Raw genomic sequence first — 15,505 nt, forward strand, 5'->3', positions numbered from 1 at the left:
TCTTGTTCCAAGAGATTTTTGTAGCGACTACCAGAATCGCGATGTGAACCTACTATCTTTGTCGGAGATGATGGATATTGCTACACCGTGCATTTGTACAATCTCTCGGATGTATGTTAGAGCTAGCTTCTCCATCTTGTCGCTTTCCTTTATGGGTAGGAAGTGTGCAGATTTTGTTAATCTATCAACGATTACCCAGATGGTGTCTAGAACACCTGCTGTCTTGGGTAATTTGGTTATGAAATCCATGGTTATCTGCTCCCACTTCCACTTGGGTATTTCGGGTTGTTGTGGTAATCCTGATGGCTTTTGGTACTCTACCTTGACTTTGGCACAAGTCAGACACTTGCCCACACAGGAAGCGATCTCTGCTTTCATGTTCGGCCACCAATACAGTTTCTTGAGGTCTAGATACATCTTGTCCGAACCTGGATGCACTGAGTATCGAGTTTTATGAGCTTCGTTCATGACAACGTCTCTGAATCCACCAAACTTTGGTGTCCAGATCCGATCCACGAAGTAAAGAACTCTGTCGCCCTTGACCTCAAGATTCTTATACATTCCCTTTAAGGCTTCACCCATCACATTCTATGATTTCAAGGCTTCCATCTGAGCTTCCTTGATTTGCGTGGACAGGTGTGAATGGATCGTCGTGGTTAAGGATTTCACTCGGCGGCCCGAGTATTCCTTTCGACTAAGAGCATCAGCCACCACATTCACTTTTCCTGGATGATAACGAATTTCACATTCATATTCATTCAACAGTTCGACCCATCATCTTTGTCTCATGTTGAGTTCCTTTTGATTTAAGATGTGTTGAAGGCTCTTAAAATTGGTAAAGATCGTGCATTTGGTGCCATAGAGATAGTGTCTCCAGATCTTTAGCGCGAATACAACTGCTCCCAGTTCGAGGTCGTGTGTAGTGTAGTTGACCTCGTGCGTCTTGAGGTTTCTCGAGGCGTAGGCGATGACCTTTCCTCGTTGCATTAGAACACATCCAAGACCTTGATTAGATGCATCACAGTAGACCATGAAGTCTTCTGTTCCTTCTGGCAAGGACAATATAGGCGCGCTGCATAGTGCCTGCATCAGTGTTTGGAATGCAGTGTCTTGTCTTTCTTCCCAATTGAAAATTACACCCTTCTGCGTCAAGGTGGTAAGTGGTTTAGCAATCTTCGAGAAGTTTTGTATAAATCTTCGGTAATAGCCAGCAAGGCCCAAAAATTGTCGGATTTCCGTTGGGGTTTTTGGTGCTGACCAATTCTCTATTGCCTTGATTTTGGAAGGGTCCACGTGTATCCCGTCTTTGCTAACCACGTGACCTGGGAAATCTACTTTCCGAATCCAAAATTCGCACTTTGAGAATTTTGCGTATAGCTTCTCTTATCTTAGAGTTTCCAAGATTCATCGGAGGTGTTGACCATGTTCCTCTTTACTCTTTGAATAAATAAGTATATCGTCTATGAATACAATCACAAATTTGTCCAGGAATGAACGACACACTCGGTTCATTAAGTCCATGAACACTGCCGATGCATTTTTTAATCCAAAGGGCATCACTACAAACTCGTAGTGACCATAACGAGTTCGAAAGGCTGTTTTGGGAACATCTCCTTCCAAGACTTGTAGTTGATGATACCCGGATCTGAAATCGATCTTTGATAAATAACTCGCTCCTTGGAGTTGGTCGAACAAGTCGTCAATGCGTGGTAGGGGATATCGGTTCTTGATAGTGAGCTTGTTGAGTTCCCGGTAATCGATACACATGCAGAAAGATCCATCCTTCTTCTTTATGAACAGGACTGGTGCTCCCCAAGGTGAGAAGCTCGGTCTGATGAATCCTTTGTTGAGTAGTTCGTTTAATTGGCTGGATAATTCTTGCATCTCAGCTGACGCTAGACGATACAGTGACTTAGCAACTAGGGTAGCTCCGGGAATTAAGTCGATTCTGAACTCGACTTGTCGTTCTGGTGGGGTTCCTGGAAGGTCTTCAGGGAAGACACGGGAAAACCGCAGACCTATGGAATGTCTTTGAGGTCTTTCTCTACTTTTTCCTTATCTACTACGTGGGTTAAGAAGGCATGGTACTCCTTACGCAGGTATTTTTGGGCTTTGACGCAAGAGATGATTTGTAAATTGGTACCAGGTTTGTCACCATAAATGACAAAAGTTTCGCCGCTTGGCAGATTTAGGCGAACGAACCTTTCGTGACAGAGTATATCGACATGGTGTAGGCTTAACCAATCCATACCGATGATGACATTAAAGCTCTTTATAGTGATCAACATTAGATCGATTTGAAATGAATGTTTGTTTAGAGTTAGTGTGCAGCCTATGTACATATCATTTGTGTTTTTTTTTCTACCGTTTTCCATTTCTACTGGAAATATCTTATTGAGTGATTGCGGATTTTGTTTTAGTATGTGTTTAAATATATGACTCACGAAACTCCTCTCCGCACCACAATCAAAGAGTATACATGCATAGGCGTTATTAAGGAGAAACGTACCCGTAACCACCGTGGGATCAACTATTGCTTCGTTTTGCCCTATTTCCAGCACTCTTCCTATGCCGCCAGCATTCCTTGCCTTAGGGCAGTCCCTCTTGTAGTGTACAACCTCCCCACACCGATAACACGCCTGACCCACACTGACTCCAGGGACTTGGGTGATTGGTCGTGCCGGTGCCTTACTGAAACGAGTAGTGTGCCCTTTCTTGTTGTAGTTGTTGCAGTGCATCTCCCGACAATTTCCGTTGTGATGGAAATTGCATTTGCTACACTTTGGTAGGTTCCCAGCATATTGCTTTGCTGGTGCAGAGGTAACAGGAGCAGCAGTGGGGGTAGTAGCGGCATGGACTGCCACTATTTGTTGCTTCTTGGAAGGTTCCTATGAAAAATGACTCTTCCTCTTGTTCCAAAACTTCTTCTTGTTGTTGTTGTTGGTACTGATGTTTTTGTTGTTGTTTTCTATGGTTTGCTTCGGGACAGTAGTTGTGAAGCCTTGACAGATTCCATGGTTAACGAGAGCTTGTGCCAACTGTTTGGCGCTATCGAAAGTGACTTGTTTGGAAGCTAGTACACTTCCTTGAATCTGGGGTGACAACCCCCAGATGTATCTTTCGATCTTCTTGCTCTCTAGAGCAACAATTCCTGGGCAAAGGATTTCCAAATCACTAAACCTATTGGTATAGGTCGTGATGTCCGAACCTACCATAGTAAGGCTCCAAAGTTCCTGCTCTAGTTTTTGTACTTCACCCGTTGGACAGTACTCTTGCATTAACATTTGCTTTAGATTCTCCCAGCCCATAGAATTTGCTACTACCAGTGTCAGTGACTTGACATGGCCATTCCACCACATCAGAGTTCTCTCGGAGAATGTACAAGCAGCAAACTTTACCTTGCTCATTTCCAGACATGCACAGATTTCAAAAACGACTTTTGTTTTCTATATCCATTGTGATAGTGTCACACCCCAAAACCGAGAACATCGGAAACGTTCTGGGGTGGAGGATGTCATGTATAGTATCACAACACAGTAATAGTAAATAAGCAAACAAACATCATCCATTGCATTAAATATATAATTTTAATACATGTGTGTTCTGTGTAATGTAATAGACACCAAAAATGAATGATAAACGACGAGTCTTGTCTGTGCTCCGTCTTCTCAAAAACCTGTCACCGGTACTGTCTACTGATGACCTGAGAATACAAGTTATTTTGAAAGCATAGATCAGCATTTAAGCTGGTGAATTCATAAGTACTTTAATGGTTTTGATTTGAAAAACCGTAAGGAAAAGACTTGTAAATGTTTGATGATACAGTTCGTATAAGTGTGAAAACCCTTGGAAATCCTATATTTCCTACTAGTATAAAATGTAGTCTTCTACCAAGACCCGACTGTTTTGGTAGTTTGTTTCTTGTAAAAGTATGCAATTTTCCCATATGTAACTATTGTTATCAAAACATAGTCTACTTCATCGTTTATGTGAATTTGTCACAAAGTAAAAGTAAAAGGGAAACATTATATAAACATGTAAGTATTATCCTTTGGAACTAGGATAAACACAGCAGAGTAACTTGTCGAGTAGTATTAACCGTACACATCCGTCGATGTGCATTTTCCCTCTGTGGCTAATAGCTGGGTGTAGAATGGTTATTCTCGTACTTATATAACAATATCTACTCATATAATATGTAATACTAACTCATCATATAGTATGTAATCGTATCTCTTCCTATAGTATGTATTTGTATGTCTTCATATAGTATCTAATACAATTGTATAGACTCATGAATGAAGTAACTCATGTATGTTCCATTTGTACTGAGAATAGTAGGTAGTAATTCCCAAACTATACCTATTATAGTTTGCTAGTAATGTTGTTTGAAGTATCCAAGTAAGTTTTTACACCTTTGCTATACAAGGTGTTGGAGCTGAAGTAACAACCATCTTATCGAATACTTATATATATATATATATATATATATATATATATATATATATATATATATATATGTAGTTACTACATAAGTGTATTGATATGGTAATTGAGAACACATAAGTGGAAAACAGGTTTTTGTAATACATTTAAATGGTTTGAAACAATAAATAATCGTTACTTGATGTCAGTTTATAAAACGATTCAAAAGTAGTTTGTCTGATAAGATGGTTTGAAAGTATAATAAATCCATCTATTTGGTAGTTATTAATCACATGTGATTGATATAATAACTATGATATTCAACTTGTATTCCCCCCCCCCCCCCGCCCCATAAAAGTATTTAAAAGCATGCAAGAGCATTTAAAAGGTTGTTTAAGGGGTATGAACTCACTTGAAATGAGTGATGCAATAGTAGGATCGGTAAAGCATGCGAAGTGTCAAATGAGGACTTGGGAACACAATGATCCTAGTTAACATATAATAAAACATATATGTATCTAATTAGTCAATTAACAACTAATTAATCAAGTTACAACACCCTAGGACATGGAAACACTTTGATTCAAGTGTTATAGGTACCAACGGGTTGCATCTAGAGGGTTGTATGGCATGGCATTGGATTTTATGGCCCAAGGACCACTCCTTATGGATTTTACGGCCCATGACCATTTCCCCATGAGTTTATGGCCGTAAACTCATGGTACTAAGTGCCATATTGTGTTTTGAGGTCTTACAAGTCATGATTGGACACCAAATGATCAAGTCCAAGCTTTAGGAAAGCATTAGGGGTACATTTAGACCATCTTGTGGAGTTTACGGCCAATTGACCATATTCATATATGTTCACGGCCATAAACTCTCATGGGGACTAGTTTTGATTGTTGTTTAAGGTCTCAACCATTTCTAGGAAGGATCGAGGTTGGCATCCAAGGCTTAGGAAGGGTTTAAGGTCTATTTAACCACCTTAAGAGGAGTTTACGGCCCAAGAACATCCTTGGCCGTAAAATCCTTTGTTCTTATGATTCTTGATGATTTTCAAGTGTTATCAAGTTTATATTAATCACACAAGAAGCTAGGGTAAGTGTACTTACAAGATAGAAGCTTGTTTGGGTGTTTAAGGTCCAAGAACACTAGTGTGTGTTCTTGGTGTTTTGAAGAACACTTGAAGATCTAGTGAAAATCAACTATGAATGGATGAAATGATGTATAACAACTAGATGTTAGGTTATAACAACAAATAATGTTGAGAAACACTTACGTTTTTGGAAGATCGGGTGAAGAACCGGATGATAGTTGAGAGAGAATGGGGAGTAAACTTGAGGGTGGAAGTGGGAAATGAACCAATTGGGGAGTAAACTCATGTCTAAGACATGAGTTCACGGCCAAGATAGAGTTCATGGCCCAAACACCCTTTGTTTGGCCGTGAACACCTAGCTAAGGTGTTGTTTGTTGCATTGCTATCCCGATATTCCCGAAATCAGTTCCTTTTATCCGTTCGTTTCAAGAATAAACACTAAAAACACTTAGACGGACTTTTAAATTGGCTAACAATTATTAGAAATATAATTGACTTTTAATTTAAGTGATTGGCTTTAGAGTTTGTCTGAATGAAAACTTCGGGTTGTCACATCATCCCCCCGTTATAGGGAATTTAGTCCCGAAATTAGAGTTTAAGCAAATAAAGTAGTTACAAATAACTCTGCGAATATGTGAGGATATTTAAATTTCATTTGATCCTCGCGCTCCCATGTGAATTCCGGTCCTCGCTTGGCGTTCCAGCAAACCTTCACAATCGGGATATGGCTTTCTTTCGTTTGCTTGACCTCTTGGTCCATGATCTCTACAGGTTCTTCCACGAAGTTGAGGCTCTCATTGATATCGATCTCGTCGAGTGGAATTACGAGAGTCTCGTCGGAGAGACACTTTTTCAAGTTTGAGACGTGGAAAGTAGAATGTACGTTACTGAGTTCACATGGTAGATTGAGTTTTTAAGCTACAGGGCCGATTCTAGAGAGAATCTCGAAAGGCCCTATGTATCATTGATTTAGCTTTCCACGCTTACCGAAGTGTATCAAGCCCTTCCAGGGTGAGACTTTCAAAAGGACTCTGTCTCCCACCTGGAATTCCAAAGGTTTCCTTCGTTTGTTTGCGTAGCTTTTCTGACTGTCTCTAGAGGCTTTCAATCGTTCACGAAGCTGAACGATCTTCTCTGTCGTTTCCCGTATGATTTCCGGACCTGTGAGAGTGCTGTCAGGAACTTGTCCTCCAGCTAACTGGGTGTCACCCACTTCAGCCCAGCACAGAGGGGATCTGCACTTTCGGCCATAGAGGGCTTCAAATGAAGCATCCTTTATGCTTGTGTGATAATTGTTGTTGTAGGAAGATTCGACAAGGGGTAAATGAGTGTCCCATGGCTTCCCAAAGTCGATCGCATAGGCTCTCAGCATATCTTCCAAGGTTTAGATAGTCCTCTCACTTTGCCCGTTGGTCTCTGGATGGTAGGTTGTACTCATGTCCAGCCTCGTTCCTAGGGAACTTTTTAGTGACTGCCAGAACCTCAAAGTGAATCTACTATCTCTATCAGAGATAATGGATATAGGAACACCATGCAGTCGTACAATTTCCCTAATGTATGTTCTCGTAAGCTTCTCCACCTTGTCAGTCTCTTTGATTGGTAGGAAATGCATGAATTTGGTCAAACTGTCGACGATGACCCAAATGGTGTCAAGTCCACTAGTTGCCTTGGGTAACTTGGTTATAAAGTCAATATTAATCCGCTCCCATTTCCAGTCAGGTATCTCCGGTTGTTGAAGTAAACCTGATGGTTTCTGGTATTCGACCTTAATCTTTGCGCAAGTAAGGCATTTTCTCATGAAGGTAGCAATTTCTGCTTTCATGTTAGGCCACCTGTATAACCTTTTAAGATCCAGATACATCTTATCTGAACCCAGGTAAACGGAATACCGAGTGTTGTGTGCCTCGGTCATGACCCCGTCTCTGAAGCTACCATGTTTCGGTGTCCAGATTCGGTCCATGAAATATAACACTCTGCTACCCTTGCTTTCTAGGTTCTTATCCATTCCTCTCATGGATTCGCTTGCCACATTTTCAGGTTCCAAAGCGTCGATCTGAGCCTCTTTAATTTGTGTGGACAAGTGTGAATGGATAGTCATAGTCAAGGATTTGACTCGACGACCAGAGTATTCCTTCCGACTTAGGGCATCAGCTACTACGTTGGCTTTGCCGGGATGGTAACGAATTTCGCATTCATAGTCATTGAGTAGCTCGACCCACCGTCGTTGTCTCATGTTGAGCTCCTTCTGGTCGAAGATGTGTTGGAGGCTTTTGTGGTCTGTGAAGATAGTACTTTTCGTATTGTACAGATAATGTCTCCAGATCTTCAGAGCAAACACAACTGCTCCTAACTCAAGATCGTGTATGGTGTAATGGACCTCGTGCATCTTCAGCTGTCTCGAGGCGTAGGTTATGACCTTTCCTCGTTGCATAAGAACACATCCGAGCCCTTGGTTGGATGCATCGCAATAGACCACGAAGTCTTCTATTCCTTCTGGGAGGGATAGTATTGGTGCGGTGCATAAGGCTCGTTTAAGCGTTTGGAACACCTTCTCTTGTTTCTCTTCCCAGTCAAAGGCCACGCCTTTCTGGGTCAGTGTGATACGTGGTTTCGCGATACTAGAGAAGTTCTGTATGAACATGCGGTAGTAGCCAACGAGACCTATAAATTGACGAATTTATGTAGGTGTCTTCGGTGCTGACCAGTTCTCAATAGCTTTAATTCTGGAAGGGTCCACGTATATTCCCTTTTCGCTAACGACGTGGCCCAAGAATTCGACTCTTCGAATCCAAAACTCGCACTTGGAGAACTTTGCGTAGAGCTTCTCCGATCGTAATGTTTCTAAAACTTTTCGTAGGTGTTGACTATGCTCCTCCTTACTTCGGGAGTACATAAGTATGTCATCGATGAAGATGATAACGAACTGATCCAGGTAAGGACGACACACCCTATTCATCAGGTCCATGAATACAGCTGATGCGTTGGTTAATCCGAATGGCATCAATACAAACTCGTAATGTCTATAGCGAGTTCGGAAGGCTGTCTTGGGGACATCCTCTTCTAGCACTCGCAACTGGTGATACCCGGATCGTAGATCTATCTTCGAGAAGTAATTTGCTCCTTGAAGTTGATCAAATAAGTCGTCAATTCAAGGTAGAGGATAATGATTTTTAACGGTAAGTTTGTTGAGTTCCCAGTAGTCGATGCACATACGAAACGATCCATCTTTCTTCTTGACGAACAAGACCGGTGCTCCCCATGGTGAGAAGCTTGGCCTAATGAATCCCTTCTTGAGAAGTTCGTTAAGTTGACAGGAAAGTTCCTGCATCTCCGCTGGTGCCAGACGATAAGGAGATTTGGCTACTGGTGTAGCCCTTGGTACTATGTCGATTCTGAACTCGACTTGGTGTTACGGTGGTAGTCCCGACAGTTCTTCTGGAAAGATGTCGGGATAGTCGCGTACCTCTGGAATGTTCTGAATTTCCTTTACTTCTTGACTCGTATCTACGATGTGTGCAAGGAACGCATGGTTTTCTTTTCGTAAGCACTTTCGAGCTTGAATACTCGAAATGATGCGAAGGTTCGAACTAGATTTGTCGCCGTAGATAACTTACGTTTCATTGTTAGGGAGTTTAAGACACACTGCTTTCTCAAAGAACATGATGTCAGCATGAAGACGACTTAACCAATCCATACCGATTATGACGTCAAAACATTTAATTGAGACCGGCATGAGGTCTATTTGGAAAGAATGACCATCTAAATTAGAGTACAACCTACGTATATGCAGTTTGTACTTTCCGTTTTCCCGTTTTCCATTTCTATAGTGAATGATTCCTCTAATGTACTAGGTTTTTGTTTAAGCAAGTGAACAAATTTCTAACTTACGAAGCTTCTCTCCGCTCCGCTATCGAATAGTATGCATGCATATGCATTATCAAGGAGAAACGTACCGGTAACTATCGTAGGATCAGCTACGACTTCCTTATGACCCATAGCCAGAACTCATCCCACTCGATCGATATTTGCTACCTTCGGGTAGTTTCTTTTGAAGTGACCCACCTTGCCACTACCGTAGCAAGTTTGGACCACTCCAGGATTTGGAACTTGAGTGCTTGGCTTTGCGGGAGATTTGCAGAAACGGGCAATATGCCCCTTTCTATTGCAATTGGAGCAATGCATTTCCTGGCAAGCTCCAGTGTGGTGGAAGTTGCATTTGTTGCACTTCGGAAGGTTACCCACATAAGGCTTTGCTGGGTAGGGGTTAGTAGGAACAGCAGTAGGTACAACAACAACATTTACTGTAACTAGCTGTTGTGTTTGAGGATTCTTGTGAAGACCCCCTTTTCCTTTTGTTCCAACCTTTCCTCCTGCTGGTGTTGCTTCCCTTTTGTTGATCATGTGAAGCAGTTGTTGTGTTCTGGTAGTTTCCGTGATCGATAATAGATTGTGCCAGTTCTTTGGCATTGTCAAAAGTAGCAGGCCTTGAAGCTAGCACACTTTCTTGTATCTGAGGCGACAGACCCCAAATAAATCGCTCTATCTTCTTGCTCTCAGGATCAAACATATCTGGGCAAAGAATTGCTAGATCACAGAATCTATTGGCATAGGCTGATACATCAGAATCAACCATTTTAAGACCCCAGAGTTCCTACTCGAGCTTTTGAACTTCCCCTCGAGGACAGTACTCTCTCATCAGCATGGCTTTCAGGTTCTCCCAGCTTATTGAGTTTTCCACCACCAGAGTCAGTGACTTAACATGGCCATTCCACCAAGTTAAGGCCCTATCAGAAAGGTTCAAGTAGCAAACTTGACTGTATTGTTCTCCGGGCAGGCACAGATTTCAAAGACTGCTTCGGTCTTTTCTATCCACTACCTCAAAACCATCACCCCTCCTGTTCCATTGAAATTTCGGGGTTTGGCATTCGTAAAATCCTTGTAGGTGCACTCCCTGGGGTGCCCATGACTCTCGCCATGGTTAGAAAGAAGTGTTCCAATTCCTGATCCACTAGGGACATGAGTATTGATTTGTGACATGGCAGCCGCTACTGCCGCAGTCACAGCCGCTTGGAACATAGCAGCGTCAAACTGAGGAGGTGGAGGCGATGGTGGTGGTGTTGGTGCTTCCTCACCATTGTTACGCCTGGGATTTCTACAAGGCGACATTTTTCAACTATAAGTTGAAAAGTTAAAAACAATGTTAAGAATTCAACTATATAGAAAATGAATGTCTCTCATGAACTAAATCTCCATAGTTCAACAATAGGTGATAGTATGAGTTTCTGAATAGACTTGATAACATGCCAAAATTACTGGTATTAATGATGTAAATAAGTTCAGGAAAATGGCCTAACTGAAGGTCTTACATCATACCATAGGGGAAAATATTGGCAGTTTAGAAGTCTAATAAAGTACTTGAAAGACAGGAATATTTTACAGACAAATGCTTCATAGAGCACAGATAAGAAAGACTATTCCTTAATCAAAAGAAAAGATGTGCTAGACATCTTCTAACGGCGATGGGAATTCCTCGGGCGAACCCTAAGGTCTTCCATCTGACGAACCACTTCTTGAAGGTGTCGTTCATGAGCCCTCTGACGAACTCGAAGTTCTATGACATCACCTCGGGAGGCAGCTAGTTGTTGCTGCAGAGTCTCATTGATCCTCCTGGTTCTTTCCATTGCTTCTTCGAGATAGCCAATGCGGACTGTGTTGACACCAGAGTTGGCATCAGTCTCCCCTTCTCGGCCGATGGCTGCTCGACCTTGTTCGAAATTCCGAGCAATCTTGCGTATCATGATAGGTAGGGCTCGGTCAGCCGTGCTACCCTCTCTTATGTTGTAAAAGCTTCGGTCCCCATTGTAGGGTAAGGGGTGACCTTGTTCATCGCTCTAGCGATTCAAGTTTGTTTCCCACAAGGGTGTCGGACCTTGAAACGCAGGTCGAGGGTTGTTATTTGGGGCTTGACCTACTTGAGGTAGGTTGTTGACTTTGGGCTTGGAGTCAGATCTATCCGAGAAACCTTCTGTGAGGTGGTCATCCAAAGGGATTGGATGCTCATCTTCGGGCTCTTCTTCAAATCATCCAACATTGTCGTGGGGTGGAAAGTACGGGTCGTTGTGATGATGGAATCCATCCATGTTATCTATGTGAGAAGTAGGGGTAAAAGAGTTAGTTTAAGAGGCGTACTAGTTAAGACATTTATAGTAACATGAAATACTCCTATAGTTTTTAAGTTATGATTTGTTCTAAAGTTGTCATTGTAGTAGTGTTGGTAAGTTTTTAGACTTGTTGCCACATCACAACCATTCTTGGGCATATGCGAATCACTCCTCAGACCAGCATAGTTGATCAGGCTATGCCACTCCCAGGACTGACCATACATCCCCGAGCTTACTTGTGATATTCAACAATCGTAATACTTTTGTATTTGTCATTGTGACACTGATTTTTGTATGAATGCAGGTATGTATCTTAGTTAAATATTTTATTATTTAAAAGTATAAACTCTTGGTCAGAGTGTTTTAATCCCATTGTGTTTATAGTTAGTATATCTTTTATGGGTTGATATACTCAATTCACTATAAACAATGCTCTGATACCAATCTGTCACACCCAAAACCGAGAACGGCGGAAACGTTCTGGGGCGGAGGACGTCATGCATTAAATATATAATTTTAATACATGTGTGTTCTGTGTAATGTAATAGACACCAAAAATGAATGATAAAAGACGAGTCTTGTCTGTGCTCCGTCTTCTCAAAAACCTGTCACCGGTACCGTCTACTGATGACCTGAGAATAAAAGTTATTTTGAAAGCATAGATCAGCATTTAAGCTAGTGAATTCATAAGTACTTTAATGTCTTTGATTTGTTAAACCGTAAGGAAAAGACTTGTAAATGTTTGATGATACAAATCGTATAAGTGTGAAAACCCTAGGAAATCCTATATTTCCTACTAGTATAAAATGTAGTCTTCTACCAAGACCCGACTGTTTTGTATGTTTGTTTCTTGTAAAAGTATGTAATTTTCCCATGTGTAACTATTATTATCAAAATATAGTCTACTTCATCGTTTATGTGAATATGTCACAAAGTAAAAGTAAAAGGGAAACATTATATAAACATGTAAGTATTATCCTTTGGTACTAGGATAAACATGGCAGAGTAACTTGCCGAATAGTATTAACCGTAGACATCCGTCGATGTGCATTTTCCCTCTGTAGCTAACAACTGGTTGTAGAATGGTTAGTCCCATACTTATATAATAGTATCTACTCATATAATATGTAATAGTAACTCATCATATAGTATGTAATCGTATCTCTTCCTATAGTATGTAATTGTATGTCTTCATATAGTATGTAATACAATTGTATAGACTCATGAATGAACTGACTCATGTATGTTCCATTTGTACTGAGAATAGTAAGTAGTAATTCCCAAACTATACCTATTATAGTTTGCTAGTAAAGTTGTATGAAGTTTCCATGTAAGTTTATATACCTTTGCTATACAAGGTGTTGGAGCTGAAGTAACAACCATCTTATCGAATACTTATATATATGTACTTACTACATAAGTGTATTGATATGGTAATTAAGAACACATAAGTGGAAAATAGGTTTTCATAATACATTTTAAAGGTTTGAAACAATAAATAATCGTGACTTGATGTCAGTTTATAAAACGATTCAAAAGTAGTTTGTTTGATAATACGGTTTGAAAGTATAGTAAATGCATCTGTTTGGTAGTTATTAATCATATGTGATTGATATAATAACTATGATATTCAACTTGTATTCCCCCCATAAAAGTATTTAAAGGCATGCAAGATCATTTAAAAGGTTGTTTAAGGGGTATGAACTCACCTGAAATGAGTGATGCGATAGTAGGATCGGTAAAGGATGCTAATTGTCAAGTTAGGACTTGGGCACACAATGATCCAAGTTAACATATAATAAAACATATATGTATCTAATTAGTAAATTAACAACTAATTAATCAAGTTAAAACACCCTAGGACATGGAAAAACTTTGATTCGAGTGTTATAGGTACCAACAGGTTGCATCTAGAGGGTTGTATGGCATGGCATTGGAGTTTATGGCCCAAGTACCACTCCTTATGGAGTTTACGGCCCATGACCATTTCCCCATGAGTTTATGGCCGTAAACTCATGGTACTAAGTGCCATATTGTGTTTTGAGGTCTTATAAGTTATGATTGGACACCAAATGATCAAGTCCAAGCTTTAGGAAAGCATTAGGGGTACATTTAGACCATCTTGTGGAGTTTACGGCCAATGGACCATATTCATATATGTTCACGGCCATAAACTCTCATGGGGACTAGTTTTGATTGTTGATTAAGGTCTCAAACACTTCTAGGAAGGATCGAGGTTGGCATCCAAGGCTTAGGAAGGGTTTAAGGTCCGTTTAACCACCTTAAGAGGGGTTTACGGCCCAAGAACATCCTTGGCCGTAAACTTCTTTGTTCTTATGATTCTTGATGATTTTCAAGTGTTATCAAGTTAATATTAAGAACACAAGAAGCTAGGGTATGTGTATTTACAAGATAGAAGGGTGTTTGGGTGTTTAAGGTCCAAGAACACTAGTGTAAGTTCTTGGTGTTCTTCGTGTTTTGAAGAACACTTGAAGATCTAGTGAAAATCAACTATGAATGGATGAAATGATGTATAACAACTAGATGTTAGGTTATAACAACAAATAATGTCGAGAAACACTTACGTTTTTGGAAGATCGGGTGAAGAACGGGATGATAGTTGAGAGAGAATGGGGAGTAAACTTGAGGGTGGAAGTGGGAAATGAACCAATTGGGGAGTAAAATCATGTCTAAGACATGAGTTCACGGCCAAGATAGAGTTCATGGCCCAAACTCCCTTTGTTTGGCCGTGAACACCTAGCTAAGGTGTTGTTTGTTGCATTGCTATCCCAATATTCCCGAAATCACTTCCTTTTATCCGTTCGTTTCAAGAATAAACACTAAAAACACTTAGATGGACTTTTAAATTGGCTAACAATTATTAGAAATGTAATTGACTTTTAATTGAAGTGATTGACTTTAGAGTTTGTTCGAATGAAAATTTCAGTTTGTCAAAGATAGATCCATTATCCCTCCAGATCCATTAAAAGTTAAGGGCTTGCTATTTGTGAAGTCTTTGAAGGTGCAATCCCCTGAACAACCCTGATGTTGGCCATTCATAGAGCTATTTACTCCCCGTCCGGACCCATTATTACTCATCTGTACCATTGATGCTGTCACTGCAGCTATTACAACAGCTATCAATACGACATTATCCGTTGATAGAGGTGGTGGTGGTGGAGGTGTTGTGCTGTTGACACGGCATGTAGATCTACGGGGCAACATCGTGCTGCTAAAGAAATAGAATGAAGAACGTAAGTTTTTAATGATTGGAAGTTGTGTGTTAATAATTTGTTATATTATCAATTCATAAATTCGACTGTCCTACCCAAGGTTTAGAGCTTGACTCATAACAAAAGTTTGCATAGTGATAGATAAACTTATGAATCCGAATGGTATTCAAAGAATTAACACACAAAGGAATTTCTTCATATATATATTAAACATACGTTGAGTTACATTTGAAGTTTGGAAAATTTCGACCCTTCTTAGGATCTCCGATACAGAAGTTAAAGAAAAGTAAGACTTTTAGCCGAGTTACCATTCTATAACAAAATTTTGGGATTTGGGCAAGTTCTACTTGCGACGTAGGTTGCGCTTGCAGCTCGACTCTGTGTCTAATTGCTTTGCTTCCATAAGGCGCTTATTGAAGGCGACTTGTGTTCCCTTATCTCAGAGAGGGCTGCAATCAGTTGTGCTTGGAATGTATCGGTGCGGAGCTGGGCGTCATCCTACAACCTGTCCAGTTGACGGATGTCGGAAGTGTGAACTTGTACTTCCACGTTGACTTCACGAATCCAGTTTGCTTGGACTCCGGATTGAT

This window comes from Lactuca sativa, chromosome 1 (assembly GCF_002870075.4).
Source record: "Lactuca sativa cultivar Salinas chromosome 1, Lsat_Salinas_v11, whole genome shotgun sequence".
Lineage (NCBI taxonomy): Eukaryota > Viridiplantae > Streptophyta > Magnoliopsida > Asterales > Asteraceae > Lactuca > Lactuca sativa.